Consider the following 24,714-nt stretch of genomic DNA (forward strand, 5'->3'; position numbering starts at 1 on the left):
ATCAGTTTGTGTAGCAACTCTGCCATAACCTTGATTTCATTGATTCACAACCCTCTTGTAGTCAGAATGATCAATTTCACTAACCGCATTATGAGCAGATGGATAGAACCGCCTATCATTGTATGATCTTCTTCTTCCCTGAAAGTTGCAAGCAGGACCTTTCTTCTTTCTTTCATACCCAGGTGGATAACGATGAAGTTTATAGCATACTGCCTGCATGTGTCCTGTTCTTTTGCAGTAGTCACAAAATGCATTTGGATCATAACTTGAGTTAGTACGAGATCTTGGTTTTGGAACTGATGGTTGAGCAGTGAAAAAATCATTAAGTTTAGATGAACTAGAACTGTGAGACGTCTGTGACATGATACGTTGACTTTCTCTCTCACTTAGTAGTGAGTATGCTTATTCAGCGTAGGCAAAGGTACCATCATTAGAATTTGACTTCTATCTTGTTCATATGAATCATTTGATCCCATGAGAAATTGCAGCAATTTCTGATTGTGCATGAACAATACAAATTCTCTTGAATTCACACATTCACAGCGAGGAACTGGTGCCAAACTATCATATCCTACCCACAATTCACACAACTTAGAAAAATAGCATGAGATCGAATTGGTACCTTGACTGATTGTAGCAATTTCTTTGTGTAATTGAAAAATATGTGATCCATCAATCTTGTCATATCTTTCACATAGATCCTTCCACACAGTAGCTGCATTGGTGGAATAAACAATGACTCTAAGTAATTTCTTCGAGACACAATTCATGATCTATGAAAACACTATGGCATTGCGACCTAGAATGGCAATTTCAATGGCTCGACTCCATACTGAGAAGTTATCAGCTCCAGTCAGTTGAATCGAACTAAGTAGCACACAAGAGTTATCAATTGAATGCAAAAACAGAGAATGATGATGGCTCAGCTTCTCGGGCAACTCATTGTCGATAGTCGCCATGGTTTAGCTGATATCTTCAAGCTCTACAGTAGTTACTGGAGCTCTGATACCATGTTAGCTGTTGTGCGGAATTTGAGATAATACGAGAAAATATAAACGCAAAAAACAAGACAACAGATTTACGTGGTTCACCAATAAATTGGCTACGTCCACGGGAAGAGAGGGAGCAGTTTTATTATGGAGAGGCAAAAACAGAATTACAGAATAGGGTTTGACATAGCGTCTATATATAGTGCTAAGCTACGTCCTAAAAGGCTTGGGCCCAACATACAGCTGGATGTAAATGGCAAGTATAGATGCAGAGAAGAAGAGAAGAAGAGAAGAAGAGAAGAAGAGAGGAAGGGAGGAAGAGAGGAATTAACAAATTTATGAACTGCTTACATTGATACTCATAAGTTATGTACATATGTATATATATATATATACACAGAAGTGAAGTATATGGTTATTACTACTCTAACTACCTTCTTGATATCTAATCCTTTAATTTTTAATATTTACACAATGACCCTATATTCTCTTATGTAATACCTTCTTTAATATAAATTAGGAGATTCTCTCATATATTGGAAGTCCAAAAAGCACACACAATCAGCAGAAGCTCTGCAGAGGCTGAGTATAGGAGCATGGTCAGTGTAGTTTCAGAGATAATTCGAATGGTTAGTCTGTTACAGGAACTTAATGTTATTGTCAGAATTCCTATCAGGTTGCACTTTGACAGGAAGGCAACAATGCAACTAGCTACTAATCCTATCTTCCATGAAAGGTTCAAGCACATAAAAGTTGATCTTCATTTTGGAAGTGAAAAATAAGAAGTGGACTGATACTGCCTACTTATGTGAACACCAAACAACAACCAGCAGACATACTAACAAAAGGCCTAGGAGCAGCTTCTCATCACATGTTATTAGCCAAGCTTGGAGTCTTCAATGTATATTATGACTAAAGCTTGAGGGGAATATCGAAAGTTCTAGAAGAAGTTAGTTAGAATCTTGTTATGTAACTAACTATGAGCTGACATTACTTAGTTAGAATAAAGTTTGTTAAAATATGAACATGGTGTGCATTGTGTGATCTATATAAAAATGCTCCTTATTTGTAGTACAACTTTTTCAGATAATAAAAATCTCTCCCTCTTCTCTTCTGTTTTTTAGTTCAAGCTTTACATTCACATACATGGAAGATTAGCTTTCATGGATTCTATTGAGTTACTATAAAGTTTTCATAAACAGTCCAACCTCAAATATGCTCATGTAGAAATCACAACGACTTTTCTCACACTATGTCAGTTGAACACTCCAACTTACAAAATCATCATCTAACCACCTCCAAATTTGAGCTCCACGTCAGCATCAAGTGTCTAGTATTACACAAGGTGGACTTGTTGGAGTGTTTAGTTGTCAATTGAGACCAAGTTGAGGTGTTTAGATGAGAAGTACTATCAAACTTTGAGAATGCTTACTTGTCATTTGAGGGCAAGTTTGAGTGTATGTTTATGTATTATGCCATAAACATGACCATTATAATGAAATGTTGTTATAGAAAGGTTTGAATTTTTAATGAAATGATTTGTGATTTACAGAAGAAGGAGACTAATAGATCTGCAATTGCATGGATAAGGGATATACTTTTCTGGTTATTGGAATAGTAATATTAGGACTACTAGTTGAAAACCTCATCAAGAGCGTAGGGAGTTTCTTCGGAGCGATATATGTACCTTCATTTTTCATCTTGTTTATCTTAGTTCCTTTGGCTAGAAATGCAAGACTAGCAATCTTAGTCATCAAAGAAACAAGTCGAAGAAAAACAAAGAACTAATTCATCGACATTATCAAAGGTATGTGCAACTGTTTTGTGTTCTCTCTCCTTCTTTCCTTTAGTTTGTTAATGTTTGACAAAAGCGATCAAAATTAAACAAATATATGTTTATCAACAATATTCTTTGACTTACCGTGCTGACGAAATCAATATTTTCAATAAGGGGATCCAAATTATAGCATAGTAAATATACGAAGAAACCAAGGGAGTCAATCTCTTAAAGACACAATCAAGAGATTAGAAGTGTGTTATCTCTCTAACAGTTGAAACTTTTAGATGAGATGACCACATAAATCAATATTACAACATAAATAGACTTGTATTTTTATATAAGTGTTAACATAATTCACAAAAAGCATATACGTCCGAAATTTGCAAGACAACTTCAGTACATGAACCTAGAATGATCAAGTAGAACCCAAATCTCCACGTTTTGCCGAAATCATTTTAAAAATTCAACTACAAAGCAGAGCCTCTAGGCTAATGAAAATCTCTCTTCTATGATTTACACTTCACAATATTTTTCATGCACCAACACAGAATGAAGTTACCTACAAACCATCCCTTAGGACAATCACTCGAAGCAACATTCTCTATCATGTAAAAGAATCAAAGCCCCACTAACACACCTCTAACGCGAGCCTTACTCAGCAGGACATCACAACTATATGCCATGGACAAACCTCTATAGATTTAGTTCTAATGTCACTTCCACGAATTCCTTCTTGACCAATCTGCACCTTTGCTGATGGGAATTAGAATCTGAGGATCAGGTGTTGAACTTAGACCCAAAGGCGGGTAGGCTCTATAGTAGCAACCTGTAGATTAAACACGTTCACAAGGTAGTGAAACCGAGATCACAAAGAAGAGAACATGAAAAAGTATATTATAAATGTTAAAGTCCTTTAGTCTAACCTGGGAGGGTACATAATCGTATAACTGAAGGCATTTTGGGGCTGAATAAATTAAAATAAATGTTGATTTACTACTCCTAAATGCAGAAAATTAGCTTTTTCTAGAATAGTCAATCTCATAGAATCTCCATTGAGACCTTTGATTTCTCTTACTGAACTCGATGGTATGGACTCAAACAAAGCTATGCGGCCAAATGACTATTTGTTAGGGTCATGAGTAGTAAAATTAAGAGATTTTGAGGTAAGATATAGAACCTTTTAAGAGAATTTCGCTCTTCCACAATGACTCAACACTCGTTGCTGCTGGAACTGGATTTGTTGATCTGGATACAGGGGTAACACAACACTTTTGCAATGAAATGACGGTACAAGGTAGATATTTTGGAGAGAACGAATAGGGCCTCTTCACGCCGGCCATCTATATTACAACATCAACAAACCAAAATATAGCTATTCAAAAAAATCAACATCAAACTTGTGAGCATTCTTTATTTGGTGAGTGAGTTCCAATTCATCCCAGAGGTCCTGATCTATAGGATTTCAACATTATGTGCTCGAGTTCCCAATTTTACTACATTCCGTTTGATTTACCTGTCCAAAATTTGTTTATTTAGAGGATCTCCTTAACACATAAGTCTAAGACCCCTTGTTAAGTAATATATATAAGGAGAGACTAGTGTACTAAGTTATCTCTATACGTTAAAGGACCAGAACACAAGGATCTATTGTACGCAATTTTATTTTGCAATAGGCTTTTTCCACATCTTGAACTTTTGTTAATCTAAAGTAATATTAATGAAATCTTCCTTTAGAGAAAGTCTTTCCATGTTGTAAACATTTAGAGACCTTTTTCAATGACCTTTTTCTTTCTTCTTCCTTTGTCACTATTTTGTCCTTTCTATTAAACCTATAAAAAAAAGTCTAAATACTTTAGAGCTATCCTATATAAATTGAACGTTCCACATTGATTTCATGTCATTTCATTTATACTGTTTCAAATTTGAATTAAAAATAGTGGATTCTTCTGCTTATTAACTCTCTATACCAATCTGTCGGTGGGTCACATAATGGCACTATATACAAGTTAGGGCAAAATTATTTTTATACGATTGGATTAAAATACACAACAAAAAAATGTACAATTAACGTTAGGAATTCATCGTCAAATTAATTAGAACATATTTGAGTTGTTGTGAAGAGGCCAAAAACACTTATTTTGAAAAACTAAAGACATTTGACGAATGAGTAAAGAAGCACAAAAAATTTTATAAGGTTGGAAAAAATATCTACTTCTTAAAAAAGAAAAAGAAAGTATAAGCAACCAAATTTTTTTTATTCGAGACCAAATATATTTCTTCCATATATACATATTTATAAAGATTTGCCTTATTAATTAATTAACATATGTCATATCTTTGCTAAGTTTGATTTCAGATTTTATATTTTCTTTTTTAATAACAATTTTTTTAATTTTACATTTATATATATGTATTTTATAATATATATTATTTTATACATTAATTTGTAGGATTAGAAAAAAGGTTGTATTGATTGAAAATTTAAATATTTACATTTTAATTTAATTTAAAGCTTTTAGAGTAGATATCTAATTAGTTTCTCTCTATAAAATAATCTTATAGTTATAATGATAATGATATTTGTCATTTTCATAATTTGACTCTCAAAATAACTTTTTGAAAAAGATTAGTCAAACACTATATACTTATAAAAACTACTTTCCAAATTAATTTTTGTTTGACTAATTAATTTAAAAAGTACTTTTTATAAGTATATAGTGTATGACTAATCTTTTTCAAAAAGTGCTTTTGAGAGTCAAATTATGAAAATGACAAATATCATTATCATTTTAACTTTTGTTTCCAAAAACACTTTTTTGAAAAATCAATTTTTAAAAGTGCTTCTAGAAATAAGCAGTTTTTAATAGCAATGTCAAACAAACACTTAATTAATATCTAAAATATTTCATAAAGACCTAGAATAGTCAAAGAAACTAAGAGTAGGAGCAGGGTCGTCTTAACCCCTAGGCCTCTAAAGTCATCGCTTGGGGCCTCATATTTTTGGGCCCCCAATTTTTATGAAACAATAACTTATGTATATTGTTTTAAAAAAATAGTATATGTACTATCAGTGCTATAATTTCTAGTAAAGTAATTGCATATAACATGAATATAAATCTGATTTTCGTATGAAATAATTTTATGGAAATATGGATAATGAAATGACTAAGTCCCTTGAAGAATCTTTAGAGTTGATTACTTTATATATTCTAGTAGATCAAACTATTTGTTGCGCTCCATTTTCGCAGAAAACGGGTTTTGTGCGCGACCTAACAACTCTTTTGGGATTTTCGGGTTTGGAGTTGCAACCTAATGAATTAAGGCGCGTTAGGGCACCTACATAACCTAACTAAGTCTAACTAAGGTCAACGAGACAGAGATTAGGGTAAGGGTTCAAATTACCTCGAGGGGAAGGTGTTAGGCATCCCTCGAGGTCCACAAGCATGGGTCCCGGCCGTATCTCATTCAATATATGTGGGGGTTACAAGTAGCAATCAAGGTCACTTCATTATTATTCATTAATATGCTTGCTAAGTGATAACAAGTATAAAGCAATTAAGGCTATTTTATTAATTTAAACATGCGAGGCTAGATGACAGCAATAATAAGCAATCAAGTTTATTTTATATTTTTATTTTATTTTAACATACGAGGCTATGTTATAGAAAAAATTGGCAAATATTAAGCAATTAATATGTGCGAAAGTAAAGTTTGTAAAAATGGAGCAAGTTTTGAATATGAAATTTTTATTTTTTTAAAAAATTTTGTTTCTTTATAGGGATGATGTCACGATATTGTTGATCGCGCTCCTCCACCATAGAAACAATTTTGATCTGAGGTCGGTCTAAAAAATAGTTTATGTTTTTGAAAAAAAATGATTTAAAAGATTTAGTTTACATGTAGGCACATAAATATTTACACATAAATGCACATAATTCTCTTTGAAATTCATGGGTAGGTGGTACTTCCGAGGATGCGTCGGGTTTAAAAATTGGAACTAGACCTCGTAGTTCCTTTGACTTTCCCACTAACGATAGGTTAGGAGATAGTGTTTATAATTTATTTTTAAAATAAACAATGTCAAAATCAATCCAAAGTTTTAAAGGAAGATTGAATAATGACTTTTTAAAAAAATTATGTTACAAGGTTTTGATATGAAATATTTTTAAAGCCAAGTTAAATGCATGAAATGATTCTAAATTAGTATTATTAAAAAAATATTGCATCATGAATGCGGAAAACAAATAGGATTACTAGTTAAATAATATTAACTAATCTTAGGCATAGTTTCTACGTGATAAGACAAATGAAAATTTATAATATATTTTTAACATCTAACAACCTACTAGATTATTAGGATTTGATTTTAACATTTAAAAAATTAATTGAATCTAGTTATTATTTTTTTAAGACTTATTAACAAAAGCGTCAAGAAAATTGAAAATTGATTAGATTATAACACCTATAAATATCAAATCTAGGTGGTTAAAGACAAACCTAGGCATGATTTCTAAAAAATTTATAATGAACAAATAAGCATATAAATCCCCTCCCCTAGACGACCCCCCAAATAAATATATATATATGAACTTTTAGAGTTACAATTGTTACAACATTCGAATAAATAGGCAAAAAATAAAATATATATATACATTCAAATAAACAAATAAATCTTTCTTCAATTAATCTTCAACTTGAACTTCAAGTTTGAAACCTGTCAAAGTAATCAAATAACTACACAAGTAATCACAGTTATTAGTCAAGGTGAGACAATATGCAATTATTTAATGACGAATTCTACATATAAAAAAACAGACAATAGGTTACACAAATATGTGAATGTGAAGACAGTATAAATGTTAAGAATACTAACCGGTTAAGCAAAACAAATTGATTCAACTTTTAAAGTAGCAAAATAGCGAAGAAGAACACTTGAATATTTACCGGAATATTAATGTGTTGTTAAAGTAGCAAGAGAGCAATGAGAGAAGGGAGAGTGATGAGATAATTTGTGATTGAAAGTGAATGAGTGTGTGAATTGATGAGTTTTTTGTATGTATGAGCAATGAGAGAATGAGAAAGTTTAAGAATAATGTAGCATTTGTGGTAAGAAAGTAAGAATGAGTTAGAGAATGTGAGTTCTTTTCAAAGATGTCAATGTGTATGAAAGGAGGGGAGGGAGTCCTATTTATATAGCAAATAAGGGGGAGCACAATAATGGAAATAAAATAAATCAAGGAGTTAATTATAATACTATTTCCTTATTTTCAAGGAGAGCCAAAATCAGAAAATTATAAGAATATTTCATCACCAAAAATAAAATAAGTACAAATAATCTTTTACCTTGAATAAGGAAGAGACAAAATCAAATTTTATATTAAAAATCTATTACCAAATATAAACATATAAGAATAAAATATTTCCCTTAAATAAAGAAGAGTCAAATATAATTTTACCAAAAATAAACAAGTAAGAAATCAATAAATTTATACATAATAAAAAAAGATCAATTAACTTATTATTATTTTATTTTTTATTTTTTTTAAATTATTATTATTACTTTACCAAATATATGAGCAACTAAATTTGACAAGGAAATAATTTAAGGTCAAACATTTACCTAATAATAAATTACCATAAATAAATATGTAAGAATCAATCTAGACAAACATTAAAGGAAAAAGAAATCAACTCTTATTTCTCATTTTAAGAGAGCTAACTCAATAACAAATATTTTCAGAATGAGTAAATATTTTTCCAAAAATAAACAAGTGAGAAACTTTTTCCTTATTTTTTCATCTTATCACATGAGCAAAGATTTATCCATCAAATTAAGCATGTTCTAACATGTAGGAACAATCAATCATAATAAAATAACATACTTACAATTATTATCATTCATGAAATCAAATATACTCAAAAAAAATAATTTTATAATGATATTGACCCATTATCAAATAATCTACCTTCATAAGCAAGCTAAATTCACTAATTAACATTTAAGGAGGGACAATATGCAAGATTCTCAACCAACTTAATGAATTTGAGCACTAGAAAATTAACACAAATACAAAAATCAAATAATTATCAATCCCAAGAGATTAACTATACAGATCAATGCATATTTTAAACACCAAAGTTATAATAAGCATATTAGAATAAAAGAAAAATATGATGAAACCCCAAACGGAGAGAATTGGATAGACAAAGTAGTAATGGATAAAAGAAATACCAAAGATGGATCTGAATAGATTCATCCAAATTTTGCCTTCGCCGGAGGTCGATCATGCTGAAAATCGGAGAAAAGAGGGGGAGGGTCGAGGTCGCCTGGCTGCTCGCTGAGGCTGTCTTGTGGCTGCTGGAACGATGGGAGAGAGGGGCACTGCCAGTGGCTGCTGGCTGGTGGTTCCGCGCTTGCTGCTGCTGGTCGGAAAGGCTGCCTGTCGTTGTTTGATGCAGCTGCTGGTAAATTGCGAAAAAATAGAAGAGAAAGGAGAAGAGGAAAGGGCGATAAGAGACGGGAGGGGAGAGAGGAGAAGAGGAGAGAAAGGGGCGGCTGCTACCACTCGGAGGTGGCGATTCCCACCGGAAAGAATGGAAGGAGAGAGAGGCGGCTGGAGGTATGGGTGAGGGAGGAGAAAAAATGAGAAGAAGATGGAGGAGAGGAGAGGGAAGACGACAAGAGAGAGGGGCGTCGCCGCCTCGCTTGGGGTTGATGATTTCCACCGGAAAGAATGGAGAGAGAGAGGTGGGCCGGCTGGAGAGAGCAGGATAGGTCTTTTTTTTTTGGTTTGATCTTTTAGGGTATTAGACTTTAGGAAGAATAGGAGATTAAATCTTGACCGTAGAATTTGATAAGAGATAAAGGGCTAGGATTCGATTTTGAATTTATTTTAAGATGGACGGATGAGATTAAAAGATGATGTTTTGAAATTAGATTGACAAAGATATAGAATGGTTAAAATTGCAATTAAAGTGGCTAGAATTGAAACGAAAGAGTGGCTATGATTGTAATAAAATTTAATTGAAGTGGCTAGAATTGAAAGAAATTATGATAGAATAGGCTAGAATTTAAAATTTAAGGAAAGTGTAGGAATTACTATTTAATTAAAATACTACATATATTAATATATTTTTATATAATTGAAAAAATCATTTAAACTTTAAAATATTTGGAATTCATAAGTAATTTTAAAATATTTTAATAATATTTACGATAATTTTATAGAGTAAAACATACTAAAATATATAATTTTCAAGCAAAGTCGATTAAAAATTCTAAAATTTAAAATACGTATTTAATCGAATAGTATTCTTAAAAATGGTCAAAGGTCGGTCAAAATCGGGTGTCAACAGCTGCCCCTTGGTTGATTGAGAATGAAGAATGAATTGTCTGGCAACCAACGTTCACTTAGTAGCTGATTTTGTCCGACCGATGAGAGATGTCAATTGGATCAATTGAAACGATATAGAGTTGAAAAGGGTACGACCGAGACTTTGGTATTAAGCCGCCTACATATCTCTGGTTATACGAGAATCAGGTCGTGTGTAGTTCTAGATTTAAGAGCAAATGAAACTCTTAAAAATTGAAAGAGCGCTAAGATATTTGAAAGGCACGATATCGGCTTGAATAGATAAGAATAGAGTAGCGAGAAGAGAGAGATTGAGAGGCTAGAAGAGCGTGACAGATAAGCAGGAAGAGCATGATAGAGTGAGGTTATCAACATTTGAGCACGGTTCAGAGTATGAGTAGCAAAGAATTGATAGGGTCTTTGTTGCAATGATAGCAAAATAATTGTAATCAAGGGGCGATCGATTATATCTGCAAATTCTAGATAAAGTGTTAGCTTATGAATAGATAAAGTATGACGAATAATGATAAAAATGAGTTCTAAATAAATGACAAGAGGTGATAAGGAGCGTATCTGCTTTGAGACGTAGTGCAAGCCTTGATGGTCTTTGACTTCTTTAAGGATTGAAAACCATCTCTGAAGAATAACGTCAAACTCCAAAATATTTGATTGTATAAACATATAATAATATAAGCAAAATGTCTGGTTGCAAGGAGAGTCTAAACGTCTTTTAAATGCGGACGAGCCTAAACATACTATTTTAAGGCGGAAAAGCCTAGACATCCTATTATAAGGCGGAAGAGCCTAAATGTTGTATTGTAAGGCAGACGAGCCTAAACATCGTATTGTAAGGCAGATGAGCCTAAATATCCTATTGTAAGGCGGAAGAGCCTAAATATCCTATTGTAAGGCGGAAGAGCCTAAATGTCATATTGTAAGGTAGACGAGCCTAAATGTCGTATTGTAAGGCAGACGAGCCTAAATGTCGTATTGTAAGGCAGACGAGCCTAAACATCCTATTGTAAGGCGGTAGAGACTAAATATCGTATTATAACAAGGTGGGAGAGCTTAAATATATATTCAGTCAGTCGCAGAAAAAAATTTGATAATAGCCTCTTCAAAAAATAATCCGAGAATAGTATGACTTACATAGTAGCTCCTAAATATGACAGTACACTCATATATAATTTATTCCTGCATCCAGAGAAAATTCGTAAATTCAAAAGGCGAGAGATGGCCATACCTGTGCTTGTTTTGCCTTTAGAGTTGCAATCCCTTGTGATGAAATTTTTGAGGATTTCTCAAAAATTTCTGCCCCAGTTTAGAGTATAAGATATATACTCACTTTGTTAAATATCTCTCTAAAATTTTTTGAGGTTTCCTCAAAAATTCTGCCCCATTTTATTAGTGGGGGAATTTTAAATCCTGCTTCACTCAAAAAAAATTGTAAGTTCCAAAAAAAATGATTGTCTTGTATTTGGACATTAAGGCTCGACTTCAAATTCAAGTGTCAATTATGTTCATGGATTGTCAATTAGTCTAGATTTGAATTTGTAAAGAAGTGTTTTGAATGACCATGGGAAAGAAAAAAATTTATTTGATAGAGACCGGACCCATCAAGGGTTGCCTACGTATCCAAAAAGGAAATCAGGTCAAACGTAGTTCAGAATTACAAGGAAAAATGAAAGGAATGAGGAAAGCTTTGGGCATAAGGTCGGAGAACAATAAAGCCAACTTTGTTCATAAGAGTCTTGTCCATATCAATTTCTCTGATGTGATTTACGCTTTCTTGTCAAGTGCCTAACGTACATCTTTGTAGGATCTCCTTGAACGATGAATGTATTCGCCATAAAAGGATTGCAATTGTTGATTTGTTGTCCTTGTTGCACTATAATTTTTCCTTTTTTAATCATATTCTGAATCTTATTTCTCAATGCTGCACATTCTTCACTGTCATGACCTTGAATGTTTGAATGATAGGCACAATTTTTGGATAGATCAAAGTTTGACGTAGAGTGCTTGGGAATCTATCCATTTATTGGTCTTAGAAGTCCTTTAGCGCATAATCTCTGGAAAATGTCGGTCAAAGTTTCCCTTAAGGGAGTGAAGACACGAGGTTTCCTCACCTTATGTTGAGATACCTGAGGGTTGGAAGGCTCAAGACTAGCATGAATTTGCTCAATATTCTGATTTCTTTGTTTCGGAGGTATATAGGTAGATGCATCTTCGTTCCTTTCATCTAATGATTCTTTCAGGACTTGAAAAGATTTTTGTGTATCAGCAATTCTTCCAGACTGAATGCCATATTCTAACTCTTTTCCAATTCGAATTAGACTATCGAAACTTTGAATACCAGCAAAGAATAGGGTTTTGTAGTATATACCCTCAAGTGATCTGATGAGAGTTTGGACCAACTCCTCTTCATGCGTTAAGTGACGTATCTTGGAGGCTTCCATTCTCCATCGTATGGCATATTCCTCAAAAGATTCATGACTTAGTTTCATCAATTTGATCAAATTTAACATTGTAGGGTCAACCTTCTTATTAAACTTGTATTGTTCCACAAAGTCTCGAGCCATGTCTTCCCATGCGAGCCATTTGTAAAAGTCTTGTTTGACGTACCAAGTGAAAGCTATTCCTGATAAGCTTTGAATAAATAACCTCATTAGGAGAGGTTCATTGTTTTCTAAGCCAACTAGCCTGCTGCAAAAATCTTTGAGATGTGCCATTGGATCCCCACGTTCGTCGAACATGTTGAATTTTGGAATTTTAAATCCCGACGGTAATTCAACTCCTGGGTGTAGACATAAATTTTTATATCTTAGGTCATGAGTAGGTATTGAATGTAGTCCTCCATTCACCCTCTTCTCCAAGTCATGCATTTTTCGTTGCAGTGCATCTAGCTTACATCTCTCTATTTTGTCATCTATTCCCTCATATCCTGAAGCATCAAAATTGAGGTGTATTGGAGACCTTTGTTGAGAGAGGGTGTGAGTATGAATAGGATGAGGAGAGATGGTCCAAAAGGTACTTTGTTTTGGACGAGAAGATGAGTGATTTTTTCGAAGGTTGAACATATTTGTCATATTGCAGAATCTTAGTCGAGCCAATTATCCAAATACTAGACAACCTTTAATCAATGAAATAAATCAAACACAAAACTGAGTTATTATATAGTGAGCCAAAATTATAATTTCAAATGAATGACACAATAAGCTCAAAGTGGGACAATTATAACAGTTAATAGAATAAGGTCACATAATTGATTCAAGTTATACTTTGACAATTTGAAGTTTTAGAGTCAAAGAAAGATTTTAACTCCATTTTGACATAATGACTTGATTTAAAATATGATGATCAAATTGACACATAAATATGCAATTTGTCTAAAGGGTGTTGGGGCCCTTTAGACAATAGAGTGGCTACTAATTATATGGATTGACGCCAAGGGTCAAACAACCTAGGGTTTATGCAGCATGTATGACCTAACAAGGACTTCTAAGAGTTGTCTCGACGCGGACTTGAAAGGATTCTATGCGAGAGGCTCGTGGTTTCGCGGTAGTAAAACTATCCGTTACGTCCACGCATATGTCGACTCTCTATAATGGGTATTTGAATAGAATTGGTGTAGTTGTGAGAGGTGCAAAGGCACAACATCACGAAAAAAGGGGGAGAGTCCCAATTGGGAGAGATATGAGCAGAATGCCAGTTATCAAAACAATAAATACTTAGCATTTAAATTGGAAAATTGTACATATAAGCATTTTAAAAAACAGTAAATAAATAAGTAAGCATAAATAAATAAAGGTGTTAAAAAATCACGCAAATAAGAAAAGAAGGTATGGGATTAAATGTAGTGAACAAATAAGGGAAACGGGGGAATGTGAAACATGGTAATAAACAAATAAGAAGGGAGGAAAAGGGGTGAAACATTAAACAAGACAACAAAATGATAACTAAATATGATGAACACCAAGCAAATAATGAAATAAATAATATAAAGTAAACCCCACATAAATAAACATGAAACACGTAATGGTAAGAACCTAATATCCCCAGCGGAGTCGTCATTCTGTCGCGCCCCATTTTTCGCAGAAAACGGGTTTTGTGCGCGACCTAACAACTCTTTTGGGATTTTCGAGTTTGGAGTCGCCACCTAATGAATTAAGGCGCGTTAGGGCACCTATATAACCTAAATAAGTCTAACTAAGGTCAACGAGCCAGAGATTAGGGTGAGGGTTCAAATTACCTCGAGGGGAAGGTGTTAGGCATCCCTCGAGGTCCACAAGCATGGGTCCCGGCCTATCTCATGCAATCTATGTGGGGGTTACAAGTAGCAATCAAGGTCACTTCATTATTATTTATTAATATGCTTGCTAAGTGATAACAAGTATAAAGCAATTAAGGCTATTTTGTTAATTTAAACATGTGAGGCTAGATGACAGCAATAATAAGCAATCAAGTTTATTTTATATTTTTTTTAATTTATTTTAACATACGAGGCTATGTTATAGACAAAATTGGCAAATATTAAGCAATTAATATGTGGAAGTAAAGTTTGAAAAATGTAGCAAGTTTTGAATATGAAATTTTTATTTTTTAAAAAAATGTTTGTTTCTTTATAGGGATGATGTCATGATATTGTTGATCGTGCTTCTCCACCATAGAAACAATTTTGATCTGAGGTCGGTCTAAAAAATAGTTTATGTTTTTGAAAAAAAATGATTTAAAAGATTTAGTTTACATGTAGGCACATAAATATTTACACATAAATGCACATAATTCTTTTTGAAATTCATGGGTAGGTGGTACTTCCGAGGATGCGTCGGGTTTAAAAATTGAAACTAGACCTCGTAGTTCCTTTGACTTTCCCACTAACGATAGGTTAGGAGATAGTGTTTATAATTTATTTTTAAAATAAACAATGTCAAAATCAATCCAAAGTTTTAAAGGAAGATTGAATAATGACTTTTTAAAAAAATTATGTTACAAGGTTTTGATATGAAATATTTTTAAAGCCAAGTTAAATGCATGAAATGATTCTAAATTAGTATTATTAAAAAAATATTGCATCATGAATGCGGAAAACAAATAAGATTACTAGTTAAATAATATTAACTAATTTTAGGGGGGGGGGGGCTCAATATGCACAAACAAATTTTATTTTTTATGGATATGCTGAAAGTTTATTTACAACCCTATAGACATGATTTCTAGGTGTTAAAAAAAAAAGAAACATATAGCATGATTTTGTAAATGATATGAACAATTTAATACTTAGGCATAGTTTCTACGTGATAAGACAAATGAAAATTTATAATATACTTTTAACATATAACAACCTACTAGATTATTAGGATTTGATTTTAACATTTAAAAAATTAATGGAATCTAGTTATTATTTTTTTAAGACTTATTAACAAAAGCGTCAAGCAAATTGAAAATTGATTAAATTATAACACCTACAAATATCAAATCTAGGTGGTTAAAGACAAACCTAGGCATGATTTCTAAAAAAATTATAATGAACAAATAAGCACATAAATCCCCCTCCCCTAGACGACCCCCCAAATAAATTTATATATATGATCTTTTAGAGTTACAATTGTTACAACATTCGAATAAATAAAATAGGCAGAAAATAAAATATATATATACATTCAAATAAATAAATAAATCTTTCTTCAATTAATCTTCAACTTGAACTTCAAGTTTGAAACCTGTCAAAGTAATCAAATAACTACACAAGTAATCACACTTATTAGTCAAGGTAAGACAATATTCAATTATTTAATGACGAATTCTACATATAAAAAAAGGACAATAGCTTACACAAATATGTGAATGTGAAGACAGTATAAATACTAAGAATACTAACCGGTTAAGCAAAACAAATTGATTCAACTTTTAAAGTAGCAAAATAGCGAAGAAGAACACTTGAATATTTACCGGAATATTAATGTGTTGTTAAAGTAGCAAGAGAGCAATGAGAGAATTTGTGATTGAAAGTGAATGAGTGTGTGAATTGATGAGTTTTTTGTATGTATGAGCAATGAGAGAATGAGAAAGTTTAAGAATAATGTAGCATTTGTGGTAAGAAAGTAAGAATGAGTTAGAGAATGTGAGTTCTTTTCAAAGATGTCAATGTGTATGAAAGGAGGGGAGGGAGTCCTATTTATATAGCAAATAAGGGGGAGCACAATAATGGAAATAAAATAAATCAAGGAGTTAATTATAATACTATTTCCTTATTTTCAAGGAGAGCCAAAATCAGAAAATTATAAGAATATTTCATCACCAAAAATAAAATAAGTACAAATAATCTTTTACCTTGAATAAGGAAGAGACAAAATCAAATTTTTTATTAAAAATCTATTACCAAATATAAACATATAAGAGTAAAATATTTCCCTTAAATAAAGAAGAGTCAAATATAATTTTACCAAAAATAAACAAGTAAGAAATCAGTAAATTTATACATAAGAAAAAAAAGATCAATTAACTTATTATTATTATTTTATTTTTTATTTTTTTAAATTATTATTATTACTTTACCAAATATATGAGCAACTAAATTTGACAAGGAAATAGTTTAAGGTCAAACATTTACCTAATAATAAATTACCATAAATAAATATGTAAGAATCAATCTAGGCAAACATTAAAGGAAAAAGAAATCAACTAATATTTCTCATTTTAAGAGAGCTAACTCAATAACAAATATTTTCAGAATGAGTAAATATTTTTCCAAAAATAAACAAGTGAGAAACTTTTTCCTTATTTTTTCATCTTATCACATGAGCAAAGATTTATCCATCAAGTTAAACATGTTCTAACATGTAGGAACAATCAATCATAATAAAATAACGTACTTACGATTATTTTCATTCATGAAATCAAATATACTCAAAAAAAATAATTTTATAATGATATTGACCCATTATTAAATAATCTATTTTCATAAGCAAGCTAAATTCACCAATTAACATTTAAGGAGGGACAATATGCAAGATTCTCAACCAACTTAATGAATTTGAGCACTAGAAAATTAACACAAATACAAAAATCAAATAATTATCAATCCCAAGAGATTAACTATACGGATCAATGCATATTTTAAACACCAAAGTTATAATAAGCATATTACAATAAAAGAAAAATATGATGAAAACCCAAACGGAGAGAATTGGATAGACAAAGTAATAATGGATAAAAGAAATACCAAAGATGGATCTAAATAGATCCATCCGAATTTTGCCTTCGCCGGAGGTCGATCCTGCTGAAAATCAGAGAAGAGAGGGGGAGGGTCGAGGTCGCCTGGCTGCTCGCTGAGGCTGTCTTGTGGCTGCTGGAACGATGGGAGAGAGGGGCACTGCCAGCGGCTGCTGGCTGGTGGTTCCGCGCTTGCTGCTGCTGGTCGGAAAGGCTGCCTGTCGTTGTTTGATGCAGCTGCTGGTAGCTTGCGAAAAAATAGAAGAGAAAGGAGAAGAGGAAGGGGCGATAAGAGACGGGAGGGGAGAGAGGAGAAGAGGAAGGGGCGATAAGAGACGGGAGGGGAGAGAGGAGAAGAGGAAAGAAAGGGGCGGCTGCTACCACTCGGAGGTGGCGATTCCCACCGGAAAGAATGGAAGGAGAGAGAGGCGGCTGGAGGTATGGGTGAGGGAGGACAAAAAAGGAGAAGAAGAGGGAGGAGAGGAGAGGGAAGACGACAAGAGAGAGGGGCGTCACTGCCTCGCTTGGGGTTGACGATTTCCACCGAAAAGAATGGAGAGAGAGAGGTGGGGCTGCTGGAGAGAGTAGGAGAGGTTTTTTTTTTTTTTGGTTTGATCTTTTAGGGTATTAGAATTTAGGAAGAATAGGAGATTAAATCTTGACCGTAGAATTTGATAAGAGATGAAGGGCTAGGATTCAATTTTAAATTTATTTTAAGATGGACGGATGAGATTAAAAGATGATGTTTTGAAATTAGATTGACAAAGATATAGAATGGCTAAAATTGCAATTAAAGTGGCTAGAATTGAAATGAAAGAGTGGCTATGATTGTAATAAAATTTTAATTGAAGTGGCCAGAATTGAAAGAAATTATGATAGAATAGGCTAGAATTTAAAATTTAAGGAAAGTGTAGGAATTACTATTTAATTAAAATATTACATATATTAAAATATTTTTATATAATTAAAAAAATTATTTAAACTTTAAAATATTTGGAATTCATTAGCAATTTTAGAATATTTTAATAATATTTACGATAATTTTATAGAGTAAAACATACTAAAATATATAATTTTCAAGGAAAGTCGATTAAAAATTCTAAAATTTAAAATCCGCATTTAATCGAATAGTATTCTTAAAAATGGTGAAAAGTCGGTCAAAATCGGGTGTCAACACTATTTTTCCACATCAAAATAGATTTGAACCAATTGAAGCATATAAAAGTATTTTTGACTTCTTATTTGGTGATTAAATAATGAGATTATCGGATGGTGATTTTTTTTTAAAAAGAATATTATTTTAACCTTGAATTTTCTTCAACCCATAATAGTTATTCTAATATTGATGGTTTAGATTTATTTTTTTTAAATTAAAAGTGTTAGAAAGAAATAATACAAGTAGACTATAATGATGTACTGAAAATACTTAATCAAATAAATAGACTTGATTCTTTTTCATATACACGTATTGTTTATAGGATAATGTTGATAGTTCCTGTAATTGTTATCAAAAAATAGAAGTAGATAGAAAAATAAGAGTTGAATATGGTGACCTAACAATTGGGTGTTGCAAGTTGCAACAACTTTAATTTAGTCATCAAAAAGTCTTTTTAGATAAATACTAGATACAAAAGTCCGGGTAAGTCCATGCCTAACACATATATTTTATTTCTTTTAATTTAAATGATTTTGTTGTTGATGTTTTTTAAATATTTTAAAGGCTGAAGTTATCTGCAGCCCTTTAAAGTTGTCTGCATTATTTATTTAGACACCTCAACTAAAAGTAGTACCTATTAAACACTTTTATCTATCCAAAACTGTTCCTATTAGATCTTTTTTGATAATTAGTAAAAAAAAAAAGTAAAGTGTGTATGGTACACTTGCTATGATTAGAAAAAATAACTAATTAAAAGATGACATGTGTCACTTGACTCCAGTAACTATATATTTTAATTTTTTTTATGTTAAAAAGAATGAAAATCATTTCAAATAAAGTTTATATATATTTCTTAATTAAAATAAATGAAATGACAATACATTTTACTCAACCCCACCCTACTCAAACCCCTTTCTTCATCATCTTCTTCTCATCAATTTTTTTTCTCAAACCACAAAAACCTTCACTTTGATTTTTTATAAAAAAAAAATATTTTTGTATTCCTAATATGTGAGAGGAAAGATATACAAAGAGATTGATACAACAGTGATGAAGAAATTTGTCAATGATTACCCATCCAAAAATCGATTACAAAGAAAATTCGAAAGGAACCAAATTAATTTTATCAAAATTTATTTTTCATTCCTATTACGTGATAGAGAAAGATATTCAAAGAGTTGGTAAAAGAGTGATGAATAAAGCAGGTTTATCAATGGTTAATCATCTTTAAATCAATTGTAAGGAAAAATCAAGAGGACCTAAACTAATTTAGCAAATTATTAGATATTATTTTTGATTAATTTAGTGGGTAACAATTTTATTTGAATGGTAATATTCATTCAAAGATGACCGAAAATAGAGATGAAACAACAATCTCAATGTTCAAACATCTATTTTCATTATTGTTCTTGCAAACTAAGTTTCTTGATTCAATTTTTTTTTTTTGAATATTGAAAAGAAATAGAAAAGATAAAAACAAAAAAATGGAGATTATTTAGTTGTCTTTGAAAATTTAAATTTGAAGGGTGGGGGCTCGGGGTGCTCTTTTTATTTGGATTAAGAATTATTATTTTTAAAAATATTAAAAAATTATTTTAAGTTATTTAAATGCCAAGGTCAATTAAAGTAGAAAAAGTGTAAGTTTTTTTTTGGAAAAAATAAAAATAAAACAGTATTTAAAAAAGGCATAATACATAAATGTTCCCTTTAACTTAGTTTCAAATCACATTTATGCCCGTCTACTTTGGATGTGCACAAATAGAACTTAAACTTGCATAAAGTTGAACAAACAGACACACATGTCATTCTACATGTCTTTTTTTTGACCCTACAAGGTGTCCTACATCAATTGTGTCATGTAGGATTAATGTGTTTATTTATTTAAAAGTTGGATAATTAAAGTGTCTTTTTGTGCATAATGAAAGTCGGAGGTCAAAGTTAAAATTTGAAGTCAAATTTAAGGTCCAATATATGTATTATGCCTTTAAAAAACCTTCACGATCCCATAGGAAGTGAAAGACACTTCATCTTCCATATCAACATTTTGTGTTTAGTACATAATTTTTTGAACAATTTAAGTGTTGAATAGGTAATAATCCTAGTTAAGGTGTCTAAACAAAATATAAAGACAACTTTAAGGGGTCGTGAATGACTTAAGCCTATTTTAAATGTATTTTTCAAATAATATATGTGGCATGTGTGTTATTTTGAAAGTTAATCAATTTAAGTACATAATTTTAAAATAATAAATATTATTTCTTATTCCAATTTACACGTAACACTTGAGAAATTCGGAGAATAAATCAATTTTTGAATGTTATACAGTAAGTTGTGATTTATAATATTCATGAAGTAATTTTTAACTAATATATATTACTTCCATTATCTCAATTTATATGGCACGTGTGAAATATGAAGAGTTAATCACATTTTAATAGTTTGTTTTTAAAGACTTGTTTTAGAATACAAATTTGAAATTCGTCTTTTATTTTTCAAACTCTTATATTTAGTCAACAAATGTTTCTAAAATTGGAATGAACATAGTATTAAATGTAAAATTAATATATCTCATTAATTAGATTAATTTTTTTTTATATTTCTCAGTAATAATAGTTTATAACAATTTACATTTCTCATTAATTATTAAGTATAAGAAGTTGGAATAAATCATAGCAAAGAAACATGATGAAGGAAAAAAGAATGAATTTAAGCATCTTAAAAGGCACAAAAATACAGCTTTATTCACATAAAAGTACAAAACAACTAAAGTAACTAAATTCAACAGTAAGGGCAAAATATAAATTGGAAAAGTACTGCAAAGCATTCCAAAAAGCACCAAAATATGGCTTTATTATAAGACAAGTGGAATAATAACTTTTTATATAAGTATGGAAACCACACAACTGATACAGACGTGTCGACTGTGAAAGTGTGGTTATATATTTTTAACTATGAAAATGCGTTAATGAGTGACATATCCCAATGAAAGAGTCACGATTTTCATCAAGGGTATCCAAAATTCAACAAAAGAAGAAACCAAAGAAGTCAACATCTTAAAGAAACAATCAAGAGATTAGAAGTGTGTTATCTATCTAAAAACTTAAACTTGTAAACAAGATGACCACACAATTTGATATTGCACCACGACAAATAGAGGTCTTGGAATCAAGTCTCACTGCCCAACTTCTGTGATCAAATATATTTTTCATGTGCTTGACTCATAAAAAGGAATCAGGTTTGCATGTGATCGACAGGGCGTGTTAAAGATATAATTTAGATTAGACGAGTGTTTTCTTTAATGACTTGTACGTTTAGATGAGATAATAAGAATTTAGGTCCAAAGTTTGCAACATAACCTCACTACATGAAACTAGTAAGATCAAGTAGAACCCAAATCTCCATATTTTGTCAAAATCGTTTCATTATTACAACTGAAAAACTAAAAACAAACTTAACTAAAAAGCGGAGCCTGTCGAGGCTAATGAAAACCTCTCTTCTGGGATTCACACTTTCACAATGTTTTTCATGCAACAACATGCTTGTGAAGTCTTATGTACAAACTACCCCTATAAATGTCAGGACAATCAATCGAAACAATGTTCTCTATCATGTAAAGGAATTAAAGACATGCACACACCTCTATCGCGAGCCTTACACACCAGGACATCACAAACACATGGCATTAACAAACTTTTATAACTTCAATTCCAAATAAAGATTTCCTTCTACTTCACTATGAAAGCCACTTCTACAAGTTTGCTTCTCGATCAATCTGCACCTTTGCAGATTGGATGAATCCATGGATGGGTTGTTGAAGTGATATTCTTAGACCTGTAGGACGCGTATGCTTTGCAACAGCTACCTGTAAATTAAACACGTTTGTAAGGTAGTGAAATCGAGATCAAAAGGCTAAGTACATGAACAAGAGTATAAAAGCTAAAGTCCTTTAGTATCACCCAAGAGGGAACATAATCGAATAGGTGAAGGCATTGTGGGGCTGAATCAGTTAAAGAACATCGGTTTACTTCTCCGAAATTTGGCAAAGTTGTTGAGAGCTTTTGACTTTGAGATAACTTCTCCGTGAAAATGCCAAATGATTAAATATTATTAGTCTCTCGAGTATTAGAACTATGCGATTCTTGGTAAGATATAGAACCTTTTGAGCACATTTCCCTCTTCTACATTGATTGAGCACTTGTTGCTGCAAGAAGTGAATTTGTTTGATCTGGATACAGGAGCAACACAACAGTTTTTGCATCGAAATGAAAGGACAGGTGGAAATCCTGGAAGAATGGATAGGTCCTTTTCACGCCACCCATCTATATTACATCAATAAAAAACCAAAATATCTATTTAGAGTAATAGACATCAAATTTATGAGCATACGCATAATACCATTTTTTTAAAAAAATCTAGCTACATAAGATACTCTTTTTGTCCATTATCTTTAAACCAAGGGATCAAACATATAAATAGTATTCTCTGTTCCAATTTGTTTGTTTGCTTTTGACTTGAGTGGAGTCTAAGGATATGTAGAATGTACCAAAATAGTCTTTAATCTTATGATCTTAAATATAAGTCAAGTGTGAAAAGGTTAAATGAAAGAATTGACAATTTTTTTCTCTTGAAACGAACTAAAAAGGAAAGTAAGACAAATAAATTAAAACAAAGGGACTATTAGTATATGGAGACAAAGAAGATTTATTCATTTTTATCAAACAAACCAATAGATTTACCTTAGCTTCTTCAGGCAAATGAGGTGAACATTTACAGCCATAATAAATTTTGTTTGAAGGGGCTCCATCTAAAAACTTTGTACAGGTGATGAGATATTCACCTACAATTTCCAAATATATTTCTTCCATATATATATATATATATTTAGATGTGCCTTATTAATTAATTAACATATGTCATATCTTTGGTAAGTTTGATTTCAGATTTTATATTTTCTTTTATATAACAATTTTTTTAATTTACATTTATATATATGTATTTTATATTATATATATTATTTTACATATTAGTTTGCAGGATTATAAAAAAGGTAATATTGATTGAAATTTTGACTATCTATAAAATAATCTTATTGTTAAAAATATAATGTGTTAGTGGAAAACTTACTAGCTAACAAAAAATACAAGACTACAATTGAAAATAAAAAATGAAGAAAATAAATCTCTTTAAGACTGAGGCGCGGATATCTCGTTCTCTTTAAGGAGATTCAAGCCCACTGCAGCAAATGTTTTCACTGGTCCAGCAGTAGTCCTCTTTGACTTGTCCCCTCAAGGATACAACAGCCTTCACAAATTTTAACTCAACAACTCTGGACAAGAGTTGAGTCTAAAGCTCCACCAAAAAAACACATCCCTTCAACTAATAAGAACTCTCTTTTAGACTAACTCTTTCACTTTTTATTTTCTCTTGTGTTTTGTGTGTACCAAACCAAATGAAGACCACCACTATTTATACTACAAGAAGTCTTCCTAGCAATGAATAGGAAGATAATGGAGGTAGTAAATAGTGAAAATAATGTGCTTAGGAGTTTTATAGGTTACAATAGGAGTTACATAGGTTACAAAGAGTAATGGAGGAATTAAGAATGAAATAAAGTGATGGACAACCAATGTTAATGGATGATGTAGAAGTTAACCATTCCAATGTTTATTGGAATGTTTTTATCTCGCAATGAATTCAGTCAAGAAAGTCAAAAGTAATGATATTACATGGCTACTAAGTCAAAGATAAATAGCATGATTAAATTGGTAGTTTAAAACACAAATAGCTACCAATGGTCATTCATATAACTCCAAAATAAAGCAATTTAATATGTTAAATATTATTATTAAAATGCTAATAACCTAACATAATGATATTTGTCATTTTCATAATTTGACTCTAAAAAGAAAATTTTGAAAATGATTAGTCAAACACTATATAAATCAAAAGAACTTTTCAAATAAATTAGTCAAACAAAAATTATTTTTGTTTCCAAAAACACTTTTTTTTAAAATCAATTTTTTTAAAGTGCATCTAGAAATAAGCAGTTTTTAATAGCAAAGTTAAACAAACTAATTATATATAAAATATTTCATAAAGACCTAGAATAGTCAAAGGGTTGTAGAGAACTAAGGGTTCGTTTGGTACAAAAATCAATAATGCAGGGATTAGTAATGCAGGGATTCTTATTATCAAGTGTTTGGTTCATTGTTTTTTAACTAGTTT

General features: G+C 31.5%; 3 long non-coding RNA genes across 3 annotated transcripts; all 3 read right to left on the reverse strand.

Moving 5' to 3' along the window:
- Window positions 1-7,428: 7,428 nt before the first annotated feature.
- LOC138339000 (uncharacterized) lies at window positions 7,429-9,536 on the reverse strand. Its single transcript, XR_011211945.1, has 2 exons — window positions 9,002-9,536; window positions 7,429-7,483 (listed from the first exon to the last, which is right to left on the reverse strand). It is a non-coding gene; the product is annotated as an uncharacterized lncRNA (long non-coding RNA).
- Window positions 9,537-14,124: 4,588 nt separating this feature from the next.
- On the reverse strand, window positions 14,125-18,431 carry LOC138339073 (uncharacterized). The gene is made up of 2 exons (XR_011212103.1): window positions 17,344-18,431; window positions 14,125-15,841 (listed from the first exon to the last, which is right to left on the reverse strand). It is a non-coding gene; the product is annotated as an uncharacterized lncRNA (long non-coding RNA).
- A 3,437-nt stretch (window positions 18,432-21,868) lies between these two features.
- On the reverse strand, window positions 21,869-23,331 carry LOC138338988 (uncharacterized). The gene is made up of 2 exons (XR_011211920.1): window positions 23,226-23,331; window positions 21,869-22,808 (listed from the first exon to the last, which is right to left on the reverse strand). It is a non-coding gene; the product is annotated as an uncharacterized lncRNA (long non-coding RNA).
- Window positions 23,332-24,714: the final 1,383 nt, after the last annotated feature.

The sequence above is a fragment of the Solanum lycopersicum genome, chromosome 10 (assembly GCF_036512215.1).
Source record: "Solanum lycopersicum chromosome 10, SLM_r2.1".
Classification (NCBI taxonomy): Eukaryota; Viridiplantae; Streptophyta; class Magnoliopsida; order Solanales; family Solanaceae; genus Solanum; species Solanum lycopersicum.